A 20,561-nucleotide genomic window follows, 5' to 3' on the forward strand; every position below is an offset into this window, starting at 1 on the left:
TCTTTGCTGCCAGCCAGAGGGCACCGGTGTGGCCTGGAGGGAATTCAAGAGTGCAGCGGGCTTTCCTTGCCAGACAGGGAGAAAGCCAAGCCGAGTCATGTGCACAGCAAGAGTATTTATGGCCAGCATGACTCATGTGTTTGAAAACACCTGCTCCCTGGAGACCTTGGGGGTGTGGTGGTTGCACAGTCACATGTGTTCGACAAGCATTCGTGAAAACAACTATATAGTTCTACATGCATTGGTGAAAACAACTATATAGTGCAAAAAGCATTGGTAGTATCAAGTACATATCAAACATTGGCATTGGCAATATCTATCCTGAAATGCAGACAATACAATGGTGTTACAAGCTACCCAGTGGTGCTACACGCACATGATTTAAACAACGCCCCTGAGGATGTTGACAAATTAGGCAGAGTTGTTGGGTCCTGACAGTCCCCCCACCAAAACTCTTCGAAGGGGGTGAGGTTTGTTTGGATAACGGAGATGGTACAAGTGAACCAGTCGTGGAGCATGGATGGCAGAAGCAGGTTCCCAATAATTGTCCTCTGGCCTATAACCTTTCCAGGCAAGTAGATAATGTAAAACCCCCCAAATGAGTTTAGAATCCAGGACTTTTCCTACTTCAAACTCTCAGTGGCCATTAACCTTGACCGGGGCCGGGGATGGTAGTGGGTGTGTGGTAGAGGCATAAGGGTGGAGAAGGGAAACGTGGAAAACTGGATGTATTTTCAAGTCATCAGGTAGTGTAAGTTGCACAGCTACAGGGTTTATTAACCTGGAAATGGAGAAAAGACTCAGAAAGCATAGATTGAGTTTTTTAGATACTGCTAAATGGAGGTTTTTGTTGGATAACCAGACCTGATCCCCAAGTTGGTAAGTAGGAGCTGGTGTTCTATGTTTTCTGCTTGCTTGTTGACTTGTGCCGGGTAAGCTTTTAGATGACGTTGCGCATGGAGCTGGATGTTGTAAATCTTGGTATGATGTTCCTGTACTGAGGGGACTTTTACTGTTACTTGTGTGTCCATTATTGGAAGCATTCATGGGTGGAAACAAAATAGACAGTAGAAGGGTGATACAGCAGTGGCAGCATGAATGTTATTATTATACACAAATTCCACTAGGGGCATGGCCTTTTGCCATTCTGTGGACCAAGTGGAGATTGAACACCTCAGGATCTGTTCTAGTGACTGGTTGGTACGCTCAGACTGACCGTCTGTCTGTGGGTTATAGGCAGAGGATAAACGGACATCTATCCCTAACGAGGAGCAGAAATTGTGCCAGAAATGAGAAACAAACTGAGGATCACGGTCTGATAATTTTAAGGAAGGTGAAGCATGTAATCAAATGATATGTTGCATAAACAGATCTGAGAGTTCTTGGACTGAAGGAGGTATTTTCAGGGGTATGAAATGGCCCATTTTGGTCAGGTAGCCTACTACTACCCAGATGACTGAATGTCCATTCGAAAGTGGGAGATCTATAATGAAATCCATGCCAATAGCATGCAATTGGGCTGGTGGGATTGGCATAGATTGCAAAAGACCTGTTGAGGGGTATGTAGAGATTTAGCTTGAATGCAGCTAGGGCAATTCTGAATGTAATCTTTGACATCTTGTGACAAGGTAGGCCATAAAAAATTTAGTTGGTACAAGTCTAAGGTCTTTTTCTTCCCGAGATGGCCAGCTAGAACAGAATCATGTCCCCAGTGTAATTCAGTATCCCTTAGTTCTTGTGTGGGATTCAAAAGTTGGTCTATGTGGTAAGGTAATCCCTTGTATTCAGTGATTCCAAGAGGGTAAGACCCAGTGTCTTTTGCAGCACGTATTTGAGTAAGAAACTCAAGGGAAGAACATAGTGCTACAATTTTGTCGGGAGAAATGATCGGTTTAGCATGTTCGCTGTTTTGGTCAGTTGACGAGAACCCCCATCTCCAAAGGGTGTCTGCTTTTTGTTGGGCACTCCCTGGTCTATATGTGATAACAAAATCAAATTTGTTAAAAAAAGTAACTAGCGGAACTGTTGTGGAGTTAAGGCATTTGTGGCTTGAAAAAATTGGAGATTGAGGTGATCGGTGTAAGTGGTACAGTGTGTCTGGCTCCCAAGAGGTGATGGCACCATTCTTGAAAAGCTAGCTTGATCGCTAAAAGCTCCCACTCTGCCACAGTGGAATTTTGTTCAGCTGGTAGCAGCTTCTTAGAGAAGTATGCCACTGGGTGAAAATGCCCAGACTCAGCATCTCGTTGGGAGAGAACACCATCCACCGCTACCTGGGACGTGTTTACTTCTACAAAAAATGGTTGGGCTGGAACAGGGTGATGGAGAAAGGGGGTTTCAGTAAAGGCCTTTTTAGTGACTGAAAGGCTTTCTCAACTTGAGAATTCCAAAGAAAAGGAACACCTTTCTTCAGCAAGCGTGTGATTGGTGACACTACCGTGGAAAATTGTGGGAGAAAGAGCCTGTACAAATTGGCAAAGCCAAGAAAGCACTGAATTTCCTTACTTGATTGTGGGGCTTCACAGTTCAGAATGGCCTGTATCTTGTTTTTGTCCATAGCACTCACATCAGGAGATATGACATATCCCCAAAACTCTATTGTTCTGGCATAAAACACACACTTCTCTAAATTGACAAATAAGTGGTGTTCGTGTAATTTCTGAAGAACTGCCTGTACATGTCCTGTGTGGTCCTCTGGGGTAGATGAATAGATCATAATGTCGTCTATGTATACAATTACACAGACATCCAGGAACTCTTGTAACACCTCATTTATAAAAAATTGGAAGGCAGCAGGGGCATTACACAGGCCAAAGGGCATCACTGTATATTCAAAGAGCCCAAACTTGGTCCGGAATGCTGTCTCCCATTAATCACCCTCTAAAACACAGATCAAATGATAGACCCCCTCAAATCATGTTGGTGTAGATGGTGGGGTTACCCACTTGATCTAAAGGAACTGGTATTAGAGGAAGGGGGTAGCGGTTATTGATTGTCACCTTGTTAAGTGTACGATAATCTACCCAGGTGCCCAAATCGCAATCCTTCTTAGGTCCGAAAAACAAAGGCGAAGATACTGGTGATGTAGAGTGGTGGATAAAACCTTTGTCCAATAACTCGTCAAGGTAAGTGCGAAGGTATTGAGTTTCTGCCTCAGACAGAGCGTATACTCTGCTGCATGGTAGTGTAGCTCCAGGGATCAAGTCAATACGACAATCGTAAGATCGATGTGGTGGTAATTGGATGCCCTGTTGTTCACTGAAGACGTCATGAAAGTCCCGGTAAGGACCAGGTAAGGCCTGTGAGTTAGGGACAGAAGCAGCAAGAGCGGCTGCGCAGTACAAGGGTGTCACCAGTTGAGGTAGTTCCTAATAGCAGGAATGCCAGCAGTACTTCGAGTCCAAAGTGACCATCCTAGCTACCCAATCTATGTTTGCGTTGTGTACCTGGAGCCATGGGATACCTAAAATGGCACCAAAAACTGGAGTATCAATGAGATCAAATTGGATCTCCTCAAAATGTTTATTAACACAGATCATGGTTAAAGGACTAGTCTGATAGTCGATACATCGAGAGGATTATTCCAAACCATCAACAGCTGTTACTGGCTCTGGAGTGTCTTTCTGATCCCAAAGTCTTAGCAAGACCTATATCCAAGTAATTCCCAGTGGCTCCTGAGTCAGGTAATATAAGAAGGACCTGTCGTACTTGGGCAGACAAAATCAAGGTGACTATTAGGGTAAGGTGACAAGGTACCTGAGTCATGGTATTAGCTAGGGAATGTGAGACCTTACTCACAGGGTTGCTCGATAAGATGGTCCCAGGTTTTACTGAGCCTCGTAGTTTCTGCCTGCTCAGAAGTTTTTGAGTCTGACATAGCTATTGCCCCCACTGATTTCTTAGAAGTAGTGGATTTATTTATATATTCTCGAGCAAAATGCCAAGGTTTCCCGTAATACAGACAAAGATTCAACTTCCTTCTACGCTCCTTCTCTTCCTTGGACAACGGTCCTCTCACTCCTCCAATTTGCATGGGTTCTGAGGAGTCATGATTAAAAGTAGTTGGTTCTTTCCTTTCTGGCGTAACGACCACTATTCGAGTTTCACCTAGTAATTTCTCACCTCTTCTTTCTGCCAAATCATTATTTAAACAAACAACCAGGTCAATAAACTGTGACCACTCACTGGGCGGTCCAGCTAGCTGGGCTAGAACATCCTTAAGTTCATCACGAAGGCCTCAATAGAAGGTAGAGGTGCTTGTTTCTTCAGGCTCAGCAATTAGGCGATTAAAAGATCGCCTAAGTAAGTTAACAAATCTTTATTTCCCTGACGTAGACTCAGCAGTTTTTTGTCGCTCGCTTGAATAAACAAATGTTTAGCGAAAAGCCTACGCATGGATTCCTTAAAAACTAGCAAAGTCATAGAGTAATGGGTTGTTCCGTTCCACTATGGTAACAGACCAGGTTATGGTGTTTCTTCCTTGATAAGAGATCACAAATGCCACCTTGGCAGCATCATTTGGTGAGGCCATTGGATGGCAGAGAAATTGTAAGTGACATTGGTTCATAAAGGTTTGGTATTTGGCACTGTCACCAAAAAAACGCTCAGGGGGAGCTAAGGGAACTGGGGTAGGTGCAGTGACGGTGCATGGGTTGTATAGGGGAAGATAAACTTGGGTTAGTACTATGGGCGAAGGTGGTATATTAAGAACGAGGTAAATGTACAATGGGGTTTCTTGGCTTCTATCTAGTGTCTTCCCATGAAAAAGCCTGGGGCCTTTGCGTATGTAACTTGTAAGGCAATTCAGTATTTTCAAGTCGGATGGCTGACACCTCCTGCTTTAAGCCCTGGAGGGTCCTTGTGATATCTGCCAAAGAAAGAGAGTCCTCGTCAGGTCGCAACACATGTTTAAATTCTTCGGAACACTCATCCAGAGATTCCATCACCCAGGCAGCCCTGAATGTTGTGGCTTGACTTTTATATTGTAGCGCAGCCACTCACCTAAAAACCAGGCTGTCTGCAGGGATGATGACTGTTCTCCCGACCTCCTAAGGCACATCTCGGTGCTGCTGATTACACCAGGAACCCCGGCAGGTGCCCCAAAAGGGAAGGGGATTTGGAAAAAGAGGGAAAGAAACACTGCTCTCCTTTGCACCATGTCCAGCCGGGTGCAGTTCTGCGGGTTATGGAGGACTGTCAGTGGAGCCCCTGGAAGTTGCCTTTCTGTGGTGAATTACGGTATTGGTTAAGCTATGTGCTATTAGGGGACTATTTCACAACATTCAATAAACAGCATTCAAAAAGGCATGCACTGATCTCATTAAATTCGTCTAATTTGGTTATCACAGCACATTCACCTGGTAATATCAGAAACTTGAGGCTCTCTCTCTTCTCATGGGTTAATATATACAAAAGGTGACAAAATCTGAATGTCTCTAAACAAATTAGGAAGTTCAGAAAAGACTCTTTCATGGATCTGCACTTTCACATCAGGTTTTCTATGGTAAAACTACAACATAAAACGAGTTGCAATACCAAAAGCAAGAAAACTCATTTATAGAGTATTCCCAGCACTGAATTGCATATTCACTATTAACATAAAATGAATTGCAATACCAAAAGCAAGTAAACTCACACATAAAGTAATCCTAGCACTGAACTGCGTAATCACTATTAGTACAAAACATAAACAAGCGGAAGATAGTGAGGTTCTGTCACAGTTCTCAGTTACAAAACGAAAGTTGTTGAGGCCCTGCGCTAAATCTGTTATTCAACCCTCATCAAATCCCCCACTCATAAATCATGTCTTTGTCCTTAGAAGAGGCCTTTCAAAGTCTCATGAAGGCTAGAGGGCAATCAGTCTCAGTTTTCAGCTTTCATCAAAAAACAAAGCGACCATAATAAAATTCTACAAAAACAGATTCCAGACAGCATGCTCCACTTAGCTGACAGAAGTGTGTTCTTTTCAGAAGATGCCAGCCAGACGGCAGCAGGTGGGGCCTGGAGGGAATTCCAGAGTGCAGAGGCCTTTCCTTGCCAGACACGAAGAAAGCCAAGCAGAGTCATGTGCACAGCAAGAGTATTTATGGCCAGCATGACTCATGTGTTTGAAAACACCTGCTTCCTGGAGACCTTGGGGGTGTGGTGGTTGCACAGTCACGTGTTCGACAAGCATTCGTGAAAACAACTATATAGTTCAACATGCATTGGGGAAAACAACTATATAGTGCAAAAAGCATTGGTAATATCAAGTACATATCAAACATTGGCAATATCTATCCTGAAATGCAGACAATGCAATGGTGTTACAAGCTACCCAGTGGTGCTACACGCACATGATTAAAACAACGCCCCTGAGGATGTTGACAAATTAGGCAGAGTTGTTGGGTCCTGACAGTCCACCCACCAAAACTCTTCGAAGGGGGCGAGGTTTGTTTGGAGAACGGTGATGGTACAAGTGAACCAGTCGTGGAGCATGGATGGCAGAAGCAGGTTCCCAATAATTGTCCTCTGGCCTATAACCTTTCCAGGCAAGTAGATAATGTAAAACCCCCTAAATGCGTTTAGGATCCAGGACTTTTCCTACTTCAAACTCCCAGTGGCCATGAACCTTGACCGGGGCCGGGGCTGGTAGTGGGTGTGTGGTAGAGGCATAAGGGTGGAGAAGGGAAACGTGGAAAACTGGATGTATTTTCAAGTCATCAGGTAGTGTAAGTTGCACAGCTACAAGGTTTATTAACCTGGAAATGGAGAAAAGACTCAGAAAGCATAGATTGAGTTTTTTAGATACTGCTAAATAGAGGTTCTTAGTGGATAACCAGACCTGATCCCCTAGTTGGTAAGTAGGAGCTGGTGTTCTATGTTTTCTGCTTGCTTGTTGACTTGTGCCGGGTAAGCTTTTAGATGACGTTGCGCATGGAGCTGGATGTTGTAAATCTTGGTATGATGTTCCTGTATTGAGGGGACTTTTACTGTTACTTGTGTGTCCATTATTGGAAGCAATCGTGGGTGGAAACAAAATAGGCAGTAGAAGGGTGATATGGCAGTGGCAGCATGAATGTTATTATTATACACAAATTCACTAGGGGCATGGCCTTTTGCCATTCTGTGGACTAAGTGGAGATTGAACACCTCAGGATCTGTTCTAGTGACTGGTTGGTATGCTCAGACTGACCGTCTGTCTGTGGGTGATAGGCAGAGGATAAACGGATGTGTATCCCTAACGAGGAGCAGAAATTGTGCCAGAAACGAGAAACAAACTGAGGATCACGGTCAGATAATTTTGAGGAAGGTAGACCATGTAATCAAATGATATGTTGCATAAACAGATCTGAGAGTTCTTGGACTGAAGGAGGTATTTTCAGGGGTATGAAATGGCCCATTTTGGTCAGGTAGCCTACTACTACCCAGATGACTGAATGTCCATTCTAAAGTGGGAGATCTATAATGAAATCCATGCCGATAGCATGCAATTGGGCTGGTGGGATTGGCATAGGTTGCAAAAGACCTGTTGAGGGGTATGTAGAGTTTTAGCTTGAATGCAGGTAGGGCAATTCTGAATGTAATCTTTGACATCTTGTGGCAAGGTAGGCCATCAAAAATGTAGTTGGTACAAGTCTAAGGTCTTTTTCTTCCCGAGATGGCCAGCTTGAACAGAATCATGTCCCCAGTGTAATACAGTATCCCTTAGTTCTTGTGTGGGATTAAAAAGTTGGTCTATGTGGTAAGGTAATCCCTCGTATTCAGTGATTCCAACAGGGTAAGACCCAGTGTCTTTTGCAGCACGTATTTGAGTAAGAAACTCATGGGAAGAACATAGTGCTACAATATTGTTGGGAGAAATGATCGGTTTAGCATGTTCGCTGTTTTGGTCAGTTGACGAGAGCCCCCATCTCCAAAGGGTGTCTGCTTTTTGTTGGGCACTCCCTGGTCTATATGTGATAACAAAATCAAATTTGTTAAAAAAAGTAACCAGCGGAACTGTCGTGGAGTTAAGGCATTTGTGGCTTGAAAAAATTGGAGATTGAGGTGATTGGTGTAAGTGGTACAGTGTGTCTGGCTCCCAAGAGGTGATGGCGCCATTCTTGAAAAGCTAGCTTGATTGCTAAAAGCTCCCACTCTGCCACAGTGGAATTTGTTCAGCTGGTAGCAGCTTCTTAGAGAAGTATGCCACTGGGTGAAAATGCCCAGACTCAGCATCTCGTTGGGAGAGAACACCATCCACCGCTACCTGGGACGTGTCAAATTCTACAAAAAATGGCTGGGATGGAACAGGGTGATGGAGAAAGGGGGTTTCAGTAAAGGCCTTTTTAGTGACTGAAAGGCTTTCTCAACTTGAGAATTCCAAAGAAAAGGAACACCTTTCTTCAGCAAGCGTGTGATTGGGGACACTACCGTGGAAAATTGTGGGAGAAGGAGCCTGTAAAAATTGGCAAAGCCAAGAAAGCGCTGAATTTCCTTACTTGATTGTGGGGCTTCACAGTTCAGAATGGCCTGTATCTTGTTTTTGTCCATAGCACTCCCATCAGGAGATATGACATATCCCAAAAACTCCATTGTTCTGGCATAAAACACACACATCTCTAAATTGACAAATAAGTGGTGTTTGTGTAATTTCAGAAGAACTGCCTGTACATGTCCTGTGTGGTCCTCTGGGGTAGATGAATAGATCATAATGTCGTCTATGTATACTATTACACAGACATCCAGGAACTCTTGTAACACCTCATTTATAAAAAATTGGAAGGCAGCAGGGGCATTACACAGGCCAAAGGGCATCACTGTATATTCAAAGAGCCCAAACTTGGTCCGGAATGCTGTCTCCCATTAATCACCCTCTAAAACACAGATCAAATGATAGGCCCACTCAAATCATGTTGGTGTAGATGGTGGAGTTACCCACTTGATCTAAAGGAACTGGTATTAGAGGAAGGGGGTAGCGGTTATTGATTGTCACCTTGTTAAGTGTACGATAATCTACCCAGGTGCCCAAATCGCAATCCTTCTTAGGTCCGAAAAACAAAGGCGAAGATACTGGTGATGTAGAGTGGTGGATAAAACCTTTGTCCAATAACTCGTCAAGGTAAGTGCAAAGGTATTGAGTTTCTGGCTCAGACAGAGCGTATACTCTGTTGCATGGTAGCGTAGCTCCAGGGATCAAGTCAATACGACAATCGTAAGATCGATGTGGTGGTAATTGGATGGCCTGTTGTTCACTGAAGATGTCATGAAAGTCCCGGTAAGGACCAGGTAAGGCCTGTGAGTTAGGGACAGAAGCAGCAAGAGCGGCTGCGCAGTACAAGGGTGTCACCAGTTGAGGTAGTTCCTAATAGCAGGAATGCCAGCAGTACTTCGAGTCCAAAGTGACCGTCCTAGCTACCCAATCTATGTTTGCGTTGTGTACCTGGAGCCATGGGATACCTAAAATGGCACCAAAAACTGGAGTATCAATGAGATCAAATTGGATCTCCTCAAAATGTTTATTAACACAGATCATGGTTAAAGGACTAGTCTGATGGTCTATACATCCAGAGGATTATTCCAAACCATCAACAGCTCTTACTGGCTCTGGAGTGTCTTTCTGATCCCAAGGTCTTAGCAAGACCTATATCCAAGTGATTCCCAGTGGCTCCTGAGTCAGGTAATATAGGAAGGACCTTTCGTACTTGGGCAGACAAAATCAAGGTGACTATTAGGGTAAGGTGACAAGGTACCTGAGTCATGGTATTAGCTAGGGAATGTGAGACCTTACTCATAGGGTTGCTTGATAAGATGGTCCCAGGTTTTACTGAACCTCGTAGTTTCTGCCTGCTAAGAAGTTTCTGAGTCTGACATAGCTATTGCCCCCACTGATTTCTTAGAAGTACTGGATTTATTTATATATTCTCGAGCAAAATGGCCAGGTTTCCCGTAATACAGACAAAGATTCAACTTCCTTCTACGCTCCTTCTCTTCCTTGGACAACGGTCCACTCACTCCTCCAATTTGCATGGGTTCTGAGGAGTTGTGATTAAAAGTGGTTGGTTCTTTCCTTTCTGGCTTTACGACCACTATTTGAGTTTCACCTAGTAATTTCTCACCTCTTCTTTCTGCCAAACGATTATTTAAACAAACCACCAGGTCAACAAACTGTGACCACTCACTGGGCGGTCCAGCTATCTGGGCTAGAACATCCTTAAGTTCATCACGAAGGCCGCAATAGAAGGTAGAGGTGCGTGTTTCTTCAGGCTCAGCAATTAGGCGATTAAAAGATCGCCTAAGTAAGTTAACAAATCTTTATTTCCCTGACGTAGACTTAGCAGTTTTTTGTCGCTCGCTTGAATAAACAAATGTTTAGCGAAAAGCCTACGCATGGATTCCTTAAAAACTAGCAAAGTCATAGAGTAATGGGTTGTTCCGTTCCACTAGGGTAACAGACCAGGTTATGGTGTTTCTTCCTTGATAAGAGATCACAAATGCCACCTTGGCAGCATCATTTGGTGAGGCCATTGGATGGCAGAGAAATTGTAAGTGACATTGGTTCATAAAGGTTTGGTATTTGGCACTGTCACCAAAAAAACGCTCAGGGGGAGCTAAGGGAACTGGGGTAGGTGCAGTGACGGTGCATGGGTTGTATAGGGGAAGATAAACTTGGGTTAGTACTATGGGCGAAGGTGGTATATTAAGAACGAGGTAAATGTACAATGGGGTTTCTTGGCTTCTATCTAGTGTCTTCCCATGAAAAAGCCTGGGGCCTTTGCGTATGTAACTTGTAAGGCAATTCAGTATTTTCAAGTCGGATGGCTGACACCTCCTGCTTTAAGCCCTGGAGGGTCCTTGTGATATCTGCCAAAGAAAGAGAGTCCTCGTCAGGTCGCAACACATGTTTAAATTCTTCGGAACACTCATCCAGAGATTCCATCACCCAGGCAGCTCTGAATGTTGTGGCTTGACTTTTATATTGTAGCGCAGCCACTCACCTAAAAACCAGACTGTCTGCAGGGATGATGACTGTTCTCCCGACCTCCTAAGGCACATCTCGGTGCTGCTGATTACACCAGGAACCCCGGCAGGTGCCCCAAAAGGGAAGGGGATTTGGAAAAAGAGGGAAAGAAACACTGCTCTCCTTTGCACCATGTCCAGCCGGGTGCAGTTCTGCGGGTTATGGAGGACTGTCAGTGGAGCCCCTGGAAGTTGCCTTTCTGTGGTGAATTACGTATTGGTTAAGCCATGTGCTATTAGGGGACTATTTCACAACATTCAATAAACAGCATTCAAAAAGGCATGCACTGATCTCATTAAATTCGTCTAATTTGGTTATCACAGCACATTCACCTGGTAATATCAGAAACTTGAGTCTCTCTCTCTTCTCATGGGTTAATATATACAAAAGGTGACAAAATCTGAATGTCTCTAAACAAATTAGGAAGTTCAGAAAAGACTCTTTCATGGATCTGAACTTTCACATCAGGTTTTCTATGGTAAAACTACAACATAAAACGAGTTGCAGTACCAAAAGCAAGAAAACTCATTTATAGAGAATTCCCAGCACTGAATTGCATAATCACTATTAACATAAAATGAATTGCAATACCAAAAGCAAGTAAACTCACACATAAAGTAATCCTAGCACTGAACTGCGTAATAACTATTAGTACAAAACATAAACAAGCGGAAGATAGTGAGGTTCTGTCACAGTTCTCAGTTACAAAACGAAACCTGTTATTCAACCCTCATCAAATCCCCCACTCATAAATCATGTCTTTGTCCTTAGAAGAGGCCTTTCAAAGTCTCATGAAGGCTAGAGGGCAATCAGTCTCAGTTTTCAGCTTTCATCAAAAAACAAAGCGACCATAATAAAATTCTACAAAAACAGATTCCAGACAGCATGCTCCACTTAGCTGACAGAAGTGTGTTCTTTTCAGAAGATGCCAGCCAGATGGCAGCAGGTGGGGCCTGGAGGGAATTTCAGAGTGCAGAGGCCTTTCCTTGCCAGACATGAAGAAAGCCAAGCAGAGTCATGTGCAGAGCAAGATTATTTATAGCCAGCATTACTCATGTTTTTGAAAACACCTGCTCCCTGGAGACCTTGGGGGCATGGTGGTTGCCTGGCAACCAATACACATGTGAACCTGACACATTTAGAAGCAGGAGGTCTTGACACAGTCACATGTGTTCAACAAGCATTGGTGAAAACAACTATATAGTGCAACAAGCATTGGTGAAAACAATTATATAGTGCAACAAGCATTGGTAATATCAAGTACATATCAAACGTTGGTAATATCTATCCTGAAATGCAGACAGTACAATGGCGTTACAAGCAACCCAGTGGTGCTACACCCACATGATTAAAACAACGCCCCTGAGGATGTTGACAAATTAGGCAGATTTGTTGGTTCCTGACTCCAACAGAGTTAGGGGGACGTTAAAGATGATACAGATGAGTCCCAGAGCAAGGGGGGAGGGAAGGGTTTGCATACCTCATCTGAGAAACAGGGTGGTTGTTCTGGTGGGTGATTGCCCAGGGCACCCCATTTCCAACCCCACTGCTTTGAGTGCTCCCAGCTAGGACACAAGCAGGGGGACTCTGTCTGTCCAAAGAAACCACCCACTGGTGGGACCTTCACAGGGGTGGCCAATGTGGCCATGGGGGAAATAGTCCCCAAGGGAAGGTCATAGATCATGCCCTAATATCCTTCAGTTGGGAGATGGACTCAGAAGGTAAGCTGGTGATCCCTGAAGATGGGAGTCATCACTTCCACCAGGTGGGAGTGAATGGGGTCCCAGTCACTGCTCTGAGGGACACAGGGACTAGTCATACCATGATGGTGGAGAGACTAGTTTCCCCAGAGCAGTACACCAGCCAGGTGTGTAGGATGACTCCAGCCCATGGGGAGGATTATTCCGCCCTTTGGTCCTGAAGTGGGGTGGGGATGTGACCAAGAGGATGGTCATAGTGAGTCCCCAGATGCCCGCTGACTGCATTCTGGGGAACGAGTTACCCCTGGTGTCAGGAGAACTGAGATGAGTGACCCCTAAGGGCACCCTGACAGTTCACTTATCTGGTCGTACCACTCCTCAGAGGAGGGTATGGAAGCCCAGAGGTAGGGGCAAGGTGAGGCAGGACTCACCCCTGCCCCCAGTTCAGCCCCTGGGTACATACTATAGGAGGCTGGCCTGGCTTGTAGTAGATACCTTGGGTACTTACACCTTATACCAGGTCAAGTTATCCCTTATTAGTGAAATGTAGTAGTGTTCTAGCAGCTTAGGCTGATAGAGGTAGCTGTAGCAGAGCAGCTTAGTCTGAACTCGGAGACATGCAAAGCTCCTGCAATACCATTTATAGTTACACAGTACTTATACACAAGTAAAGACAATAATCAGTGTTACCAAAAATAAAGGTATTTATTTGGGTGACACAGTACCAAAAATATCTTAGAGACAATACTCCTTCTGGAGGTAAGTATTATACACAATATACACACTAGACACCAAACTTAGACAAGTAAATAGTCATAGAACAATGCAAGCAATAGGAAATGCTATAGATTGCAATGGGAGAAAATAGGTCTAGGGGCAACACAAACCATATAATAAGAAAGTGGAATGCGAATCACAAATTCCCCCCTAGACAAGAGTAGTGTGTGCAGAATTGCTGGGAGAGTAAAAATACAGTAAAGGTAAGTAAATGACCCCACCCCAGAGCCCAGAATAGCAGGAGTAAAGTACTGCAAGTTTCCTTAGACACACTATTCCTCGTGATTGGGCTTTTACAGCAGCACGCCAAGTCTGCAAAGAACAACTGTTGGATTCCTGGACCTGAAGACCTGCAAAGGAAGGGGAACAAGTCGAGAAGTCGAAAGAAGTTCCAGGAAGGGCAGGAGCCCCTGCCAACCCAGAAGAGGTTGCAAAAGAAGAGTCCACGGTTGGTTGAAGACTGCAGAAATGCACCCTAGGAAGATGCCAGTGGGTTCCTGCAAGATGCAAAAGATGTCCCACGGCATGAAGATCGTTGCAGACATGATTTCACATTGGAAGTTGCCAACAAGCCTTGGCTACTACAAAAGTGCGTTTTGCATCAAAATGGCACTGGATGGACCCAGGAGGGCCTCAACTCTGTGTGAGGAGGAAGAAGGGGCTCTCAGAACTGTAGAGAGCCCTCAGGATGCCAGCCAGCACCCCCGAAGATCCCAGGACACGGGGACAAAGGAGGTGCAAAATGCGGTTGATGGAGCACAATAAAGGAAGGTCCCACACCGCCAGAGAAAAAATCAGCGAGTTGAGCGTCACAGGATAAAGTGCTGGGGACCTGGGACACACTGTGCATGAAGGAATTTTGCAAAGAGTGCAGAGAGGCCTCAGGAGGTGAAGAAGATGCAGTACAAAGGGGTACCATTGATCTCAGGAAGTCAAGGTCTTACCTCCTCCAAATTGCATCAGCAGGACCTCAGGACAGTCTATGTCGATGATGTCCACCCTCTGTGTCCTTAGGAGCACGCCCGTCGCTGTGAGAGGAGTCCCAGGGTACCGGTAATCATCTTGGAAGGTGCCTGCTTGGAGCAGGGGAGTGACGCCATCACTCCATGGGAGATTTCTTCGGTCCTTCTGGTGCAAGATGAAGACAGGGAGTCCCCAGAGCATACACACCGTGGAAACTGTTTCAGTTGCTGACTTGGAGCTGCGGTTGCTGAAGAAAAGTGTCTCTTGTACACACATTGTTGCAGTTACAGTGTTTCTTGGAGCAGGCTGCGGCTGATCCGAGGTCAGAAGAGTCTGAAGTTGTTGCAGAGGATTCCTGAAGGAAGCTTGCAAGTAGAATCTGAAGAGAACCCCCAGGAGAGACCCTAAATAGCCCTGAGAAGGGGATTGGCTACCTTATCAGCTAAGGACCTATCAGGAGGGATCTCTGATGTCACCTGCTGGCACTGGCCACTCAGAGGCCTCCAGAGTGCCCCCACACCTTGCAAAGCAAGATGGCTGAAGTCTTGGACACACTGGAGGAGCTCTGGGCACCGCCCCTGGGGTGGTGATGGACAGGGGAGTGGTCACTCCCCCTTTCCTTTGTCCAGTTTTGCATCAGAGCTGGGGAGAAGGGGTCCCTGAACCAGTGTAGACTGGTTTATGCAAGGAGGGCACCATCTGTGCCCTTCAAAGCATTTCCAAAGGCTGGGGGAGGCTACCCCTCCCCAGCCTGTAAGACCTATTTCCAAAGGGAGAGGGTGTAACACCCTGCTCTCAGAGGAAATGCTTTGTTCTACCTTCCTGGGACTGGGCTGCCCAAACCCCAGGAGGGCAGAACCCTGTATGTGAGGTGGCAGCAGCTGTAGCTGCAGTGCAAGCCTCCGAGAGCTTGTTTGGCAGTACTGGGGGTCCATGGTGGAGCCCCCTGGATGCATGGAATTGGCTCCCAATACCAGATTTGGAATGGAGAGACAATTCCATGATCTTAGACATGTTGCATGGCCATATTCGGAGTTCCCATGTTAAAGCTACGTATAGGGATTAACCTATATGTAATGCACGTGTGTAATGTGTCCCCGCACTCACAAAGTCCGGGGAAATGGCCCTGAACTATATGGGGGCACCTTTGCTAGTGCAAGGGTGCCCTCACACTTAGGCGGTCATTACAACATTGGTGGTAAAAGCCGCTTACCGTCGTGCAGAAGACCGCCAACACACCGCCGCGGCCGCGGAATTCCGCCACAGCTATTATGACCCACATTTCGGAATACGCCAAAATTCAGACACCCACACAAGTCCGCCACAGCAAAGAGCAGTGTTAAACTGGCGAAAACAAAACCTCCACTGTCACGCCAACAGAAATACGCCCATACTATCATGACACAGGAATCCATGCGGCGGTCTTTCAACTGCGGTATTCCATTGGCGGTACACACCGCTGCGCTCAAAATACACACACATTTGCAAAACACTACCACATTGGACACATACATACACCTGATACACATACACACACCACTCCCACACACCCAATACAATATAAAACACACACCCACAACACCCACAAACCCCCATGCCAAAAAATTCCGAAAGAAGGCAAGAGAGACAGCACCAGCAAGAACAACAGCATCCACAGACACACAACACCATCACCCACACAACTTCCACGCACCTCACACAATACACCACTACATATCAGCACACATATCCCCACACATCACCGACACCACCCCATGGCACGGCAAAGACACCCCAGGTTCTCGGAGGAGGAGCTCAGGGTCATGGTGGAGGAAATCGTCCGTGTAGAGCCACTGCTATTCGGAACACAGGTGCAGCACACCTCCATTGCAAGGAAGATGGAGCTATGGGGAAGAATAGTGGACAGGGTCAACACAGTGGGACAGCACCCAAGAAATCGGGAGGACATCAGGAAGCGGTGGAACAACCTACAGGGGAAGGTGCGTTCCGTGATCTCAAGACACCATCTGGCTGTTCAGCGGACTGGCGGAGGACCCCCACCTCCTCCCCCACAACTAACAACATGGGAGGAGCAGGTCTTGGAGATTCTGCATCCTGAGGGCCTCGCAGGAGTAGGTGGAGGAATGAACTCTGGTAAGTCAAATCTTAACTATTACAACCCCAACTCTACATGCATGCTATCACATACTCCCCACCCTCACCCCCAGCACCCCAACTCCTCACATATGTCCCAACATCACAAACCACCCATCCCAACACCAAGCCCTGCATGCAACAACAAAGCATGGACACCCATCACTAAAGCATGCCCACTGCACATACCCATACAACCCCCTAAACCATCCTCACACAAGGTCTCACACAGGAATGCAAGCACTGGGGTACACGGTCACCCACCCATTGCACACCATGACACACACAGATGTAATAACCATCCTTTTATACCCCTGCAGGACCCCTACCCAACTTCACCGGACAGGAGGGTCCACACATGTCCGCACCACCAACAGAAGAGGCACAGTGATGACAGCACCTTTGTCCAACTGGATCTAGATGACCAGCCCGGCCCATCGGGGACCTTGGGACAGTCGGTTCCCATCACCCAGTCACAGGCCACTACAGACCTTTCACCCTCTGGAAACACCAGCACAGCACCCACCCAGCGTCCCATACCTCCGTCCCCAGGGCACGTCAATCAGCAGTGTGTCCACCACTACAGGGAACCCAGGATAATCCACCACCCCAACAACAACAGGGAACTGGGGGCAGTGGTAGTGGGCACACAGTCCAGGAGACGGAGGCCCAGGAACACAGGGGAACTGGGAGGGCTGCTGTGCGACAGGAGGCAGACAGGCCAAGGGAACCCAGTATCCACGAGGCCCTCTCCTCCATCATGGGAGCCTACCACCACTCCCAGGAGACAATGGCAACGGTACTGGCCAAGTTTCAGGAGACCCAGCGCCTGCAGGAGGAACAGTATATGGGCTTCAGGGAGGAACTCAGAACCATCAGCTCCACCCTGGGCACCATCGTAGGGGTGCTGAAGGAAGTACTCAACACCAGGAGGGACACTGTGGCACTACAAGGGGCCCCTGACACTAGCACAGATGATGAACTGCCCACCACCTCCGCCGGCGCTAGTGGACAGGATGCCCCGCCACAGGACCACCACACCAGCACCCCACCCCCTGCAGAGGGAGAACCACCCCGCAAACGGTCCCTGAGATCCAGGACAAAGACAGAGCACGATGCCAAGACCCCCGCCAAGAAATGAGACCACCCTGATTGTCATCCTATGGTCCCACTTTGTCACCCTGTCCATACTGAAACTGCCCCACCTCCACTTCCTATGCCTATATGGGCAATGCACCTGCGAGACTAATAGACTGGACTCTGCCATGGACATTCCTCCGCCATCACCCCTCACCATTTCACTACCCCCTCCAATATTGAGCACTTAAATAAACAAACTTAAAGCACAAAACAATCTGGAGTCTGTCTGTGATTTCGAAATAGTGTATTAGCAATTACAATGACAAAATGCTCTTTCAAGTTTAATGTCAACATACCTATGTCACACAGCTCTAGTCCATGAGGAATCTAAGCAGATGTCACACAGTGGGACCCACATTTGTGAAATCGTAAGGAAAAGTGACAACTCAGTGACCATACACTGGGTGAAAACGACACAGAGTAGAGAGGTAGTAGTGTTAAAGTACATGTAGTAGGTAGGTTTGTATTCTTACCTGTGTCTCACTGGAAATATTGCTGGATCACTGAGTCCCTGTTGTGCATGTCTTCTTCCCCTGCTTCCTCGTCTTCACTGTCCACAGGCTACACTGCTGCAACAACACCGCCATCTGGACCATCCTCCTGCAGAAAAGGCACCTGTTGTCTCAAAGCCAAGTTATGAAGCATACAGCAGGCAACGATGATCTGGCACACCTTCTTTGGTGAGTAGAATAGGGATCCACCTGTCATATGGAGGCACCTGAACCTGGCCTTCAGGAGGCTGCAGGTATGCTAGATCACCCTCTTATTTCACCCATGGGCCTCATTGCAGCGTTCCTCTGCCCTTGTCCTGGCATTCCTCACTGGGGTCAGTAGCCATGACAGGCTGGGGTAACCAGAGTCACCTGCAATTGGCGAGGGACAACTGTTAGACACAAACTAACCTGGAGGGATATCCCCAGACCCAGACAACCATTCCCACTGACTTGCTTCCAGGTGCTCACCTAATAGCCACACACGGTGCCTCTGGAGTTGACCCATCACATAAGGGATGCTGCTATTCCACAGGATGTAGGCGTCATGCACTGAGCCAGGGAACTTGGCATTCACATGGGAGATGTACTGGTCTGCCAAACATACCATCTGTACATTCATCGAATGATAACTCTTCTGGTTTCTGTACACCTGTTCACTCCTGTGGGGGGGTACCAAAGCCACATGAGTCCCATTAATGGCACCTATGATGTTGGGGATGTGTCCCAGGGCATAGAAATCCCCTTTCAGTGTAGGCAAATCCTCCACCTGAGAGAAAACGATGTAGCTCTGCATGTGTTTCAGAAGGGCAGAGAACACTCTGGACAATACGTTGGAAAACATAGGCTGGGACATCCCTGATGCCATGGCCACTGTTGTCTGAAAGGAACCACTTGCAAGGAAATGGAGCACTGACAGCACCTGCACTTGAGGGGGGATTCCTGTGGGATGGCGGATTGCTGACATCAGGTCTGGCTCCAACTGGGTACACAGTTCTTGGATTGTGGCACGGTCAAGCCTGTATGTGATAATCAAATGTTGCTCCTCCATTGTCGACAGGTCCACCAACGTCGGTACACCGGAGATTGCCGCCATCTCCTCACATGTCCCAGCAGACGGTGCCTATGAAGGACAACAGCGAGCACAGAGTCAAAGAACTCAGAGGAACGTACCCATAGTTTCCACAGAACACCTATCATACAAAAAAAGGTGGCCTGTATGTGTGTTGAGTCTAGGCCTAGGTATGAGTGACCCAGTTGGAAATGAAGCCATGTGGGCCCCTGAAATGGCGGCTGCCTGACCTGTAAAGTGGGACAATGGGATGTGAGGTAACTGCACTGGCGTTGTACACCCTCGCGGTAGGCAGTCGAAGACCGCGTCGCAATGCTGCATTGGTTAACATTGGACCCTATGGGTCCCAGGAGCCAATGGCGATGTACGCCGGCGGTGACGGTACGCACCGCCGCGGACGTGACCGCCATTTTCTATCACTTCAATCACTTGATACCTGATCTTCAACAGGAGAGGACCTACACTGCAAGTGCTGCTGTGACCTCGGTCTGGAAGAGACAATGGCTTCAGTGTCTGGGGAAAGGGCCCCTGCCTTCACATCGGAGGAGTTGGAGAAACTTGTGGATGGGGTCCTCCCCCAGTACACGCTACTCTACGGTCCTCCAGACAAACAGGTAAGTACACAGGGAGCATGTTGTATGGGCTATGCCTGGGTGGAGAGGGCTGGATGTAAGAAGGAAGGGGGAGAGTGCTGCGTGCATGAAAGACGGTGAATGCATGTGCCACATGGCAAGGGTAGGGATGGGGGCCACTCACTTCGACGGTGCAGTTGGTAATAACTTCTCTTTTTTCCCCTGTACATTTCATGTAGGTCAGCGCCCACCAGAAGAAAGATATTTGGCGTGCCATCGCCAAGGCCGTCCGGGCCCTGGGGGTCTACCGCAGACGGAGCACCCACTGCCGGAAAAGATGGGAGGACATTCGCCGCTGGAGCAAGAAGACGGCGGAGGCTCAGCTGGGGATGGCCTCCCAACGTGGGAGGGGTGCCCGTCCTTGACCCCCCTGATGTTCAGGATCCTGGCGGTGGCCTACCCGGAGTTGGATGGGCGCTTGAGGGCATCACAGCAGCCACAAGGGGGTGAGTACACTCTCATTCTGCTGACTTTGCGTGCAGTGGAGGTGTCTGGGGGGGGGGAGGAGGGCTGTGGGTTTCCCTAGGTCAGGGCGAGTTCCGTAGGCAAGGCCCCTCCATATGTCAGGCCATGTGGCACCCCAGCCCACCTCTGTAGAGTGTCAGGTACAGCTAGTCATGCCTCTGTGTCATCTATGTATGCAGATGTTGTCCATAGCCTTGTAGGCCATTT

The sequence above is a fragment of the Pleurodeles waltl genome, chromosome 2_1 (assembly GCF_031143425.1).
Source record: "Pleurodeles waltl isolate 20211129_DDA chromosome 2_1, aPleWal1.hap1.20221129, whole genome shotgun sequence".
NCBI classification, from domain to species: domain Eukaryota; kingdom Metazoa; phylum Chordata; class Amphibia; order Caudata; family Salamandridae; genus Pleurodeles; species Pleurodeles waltl.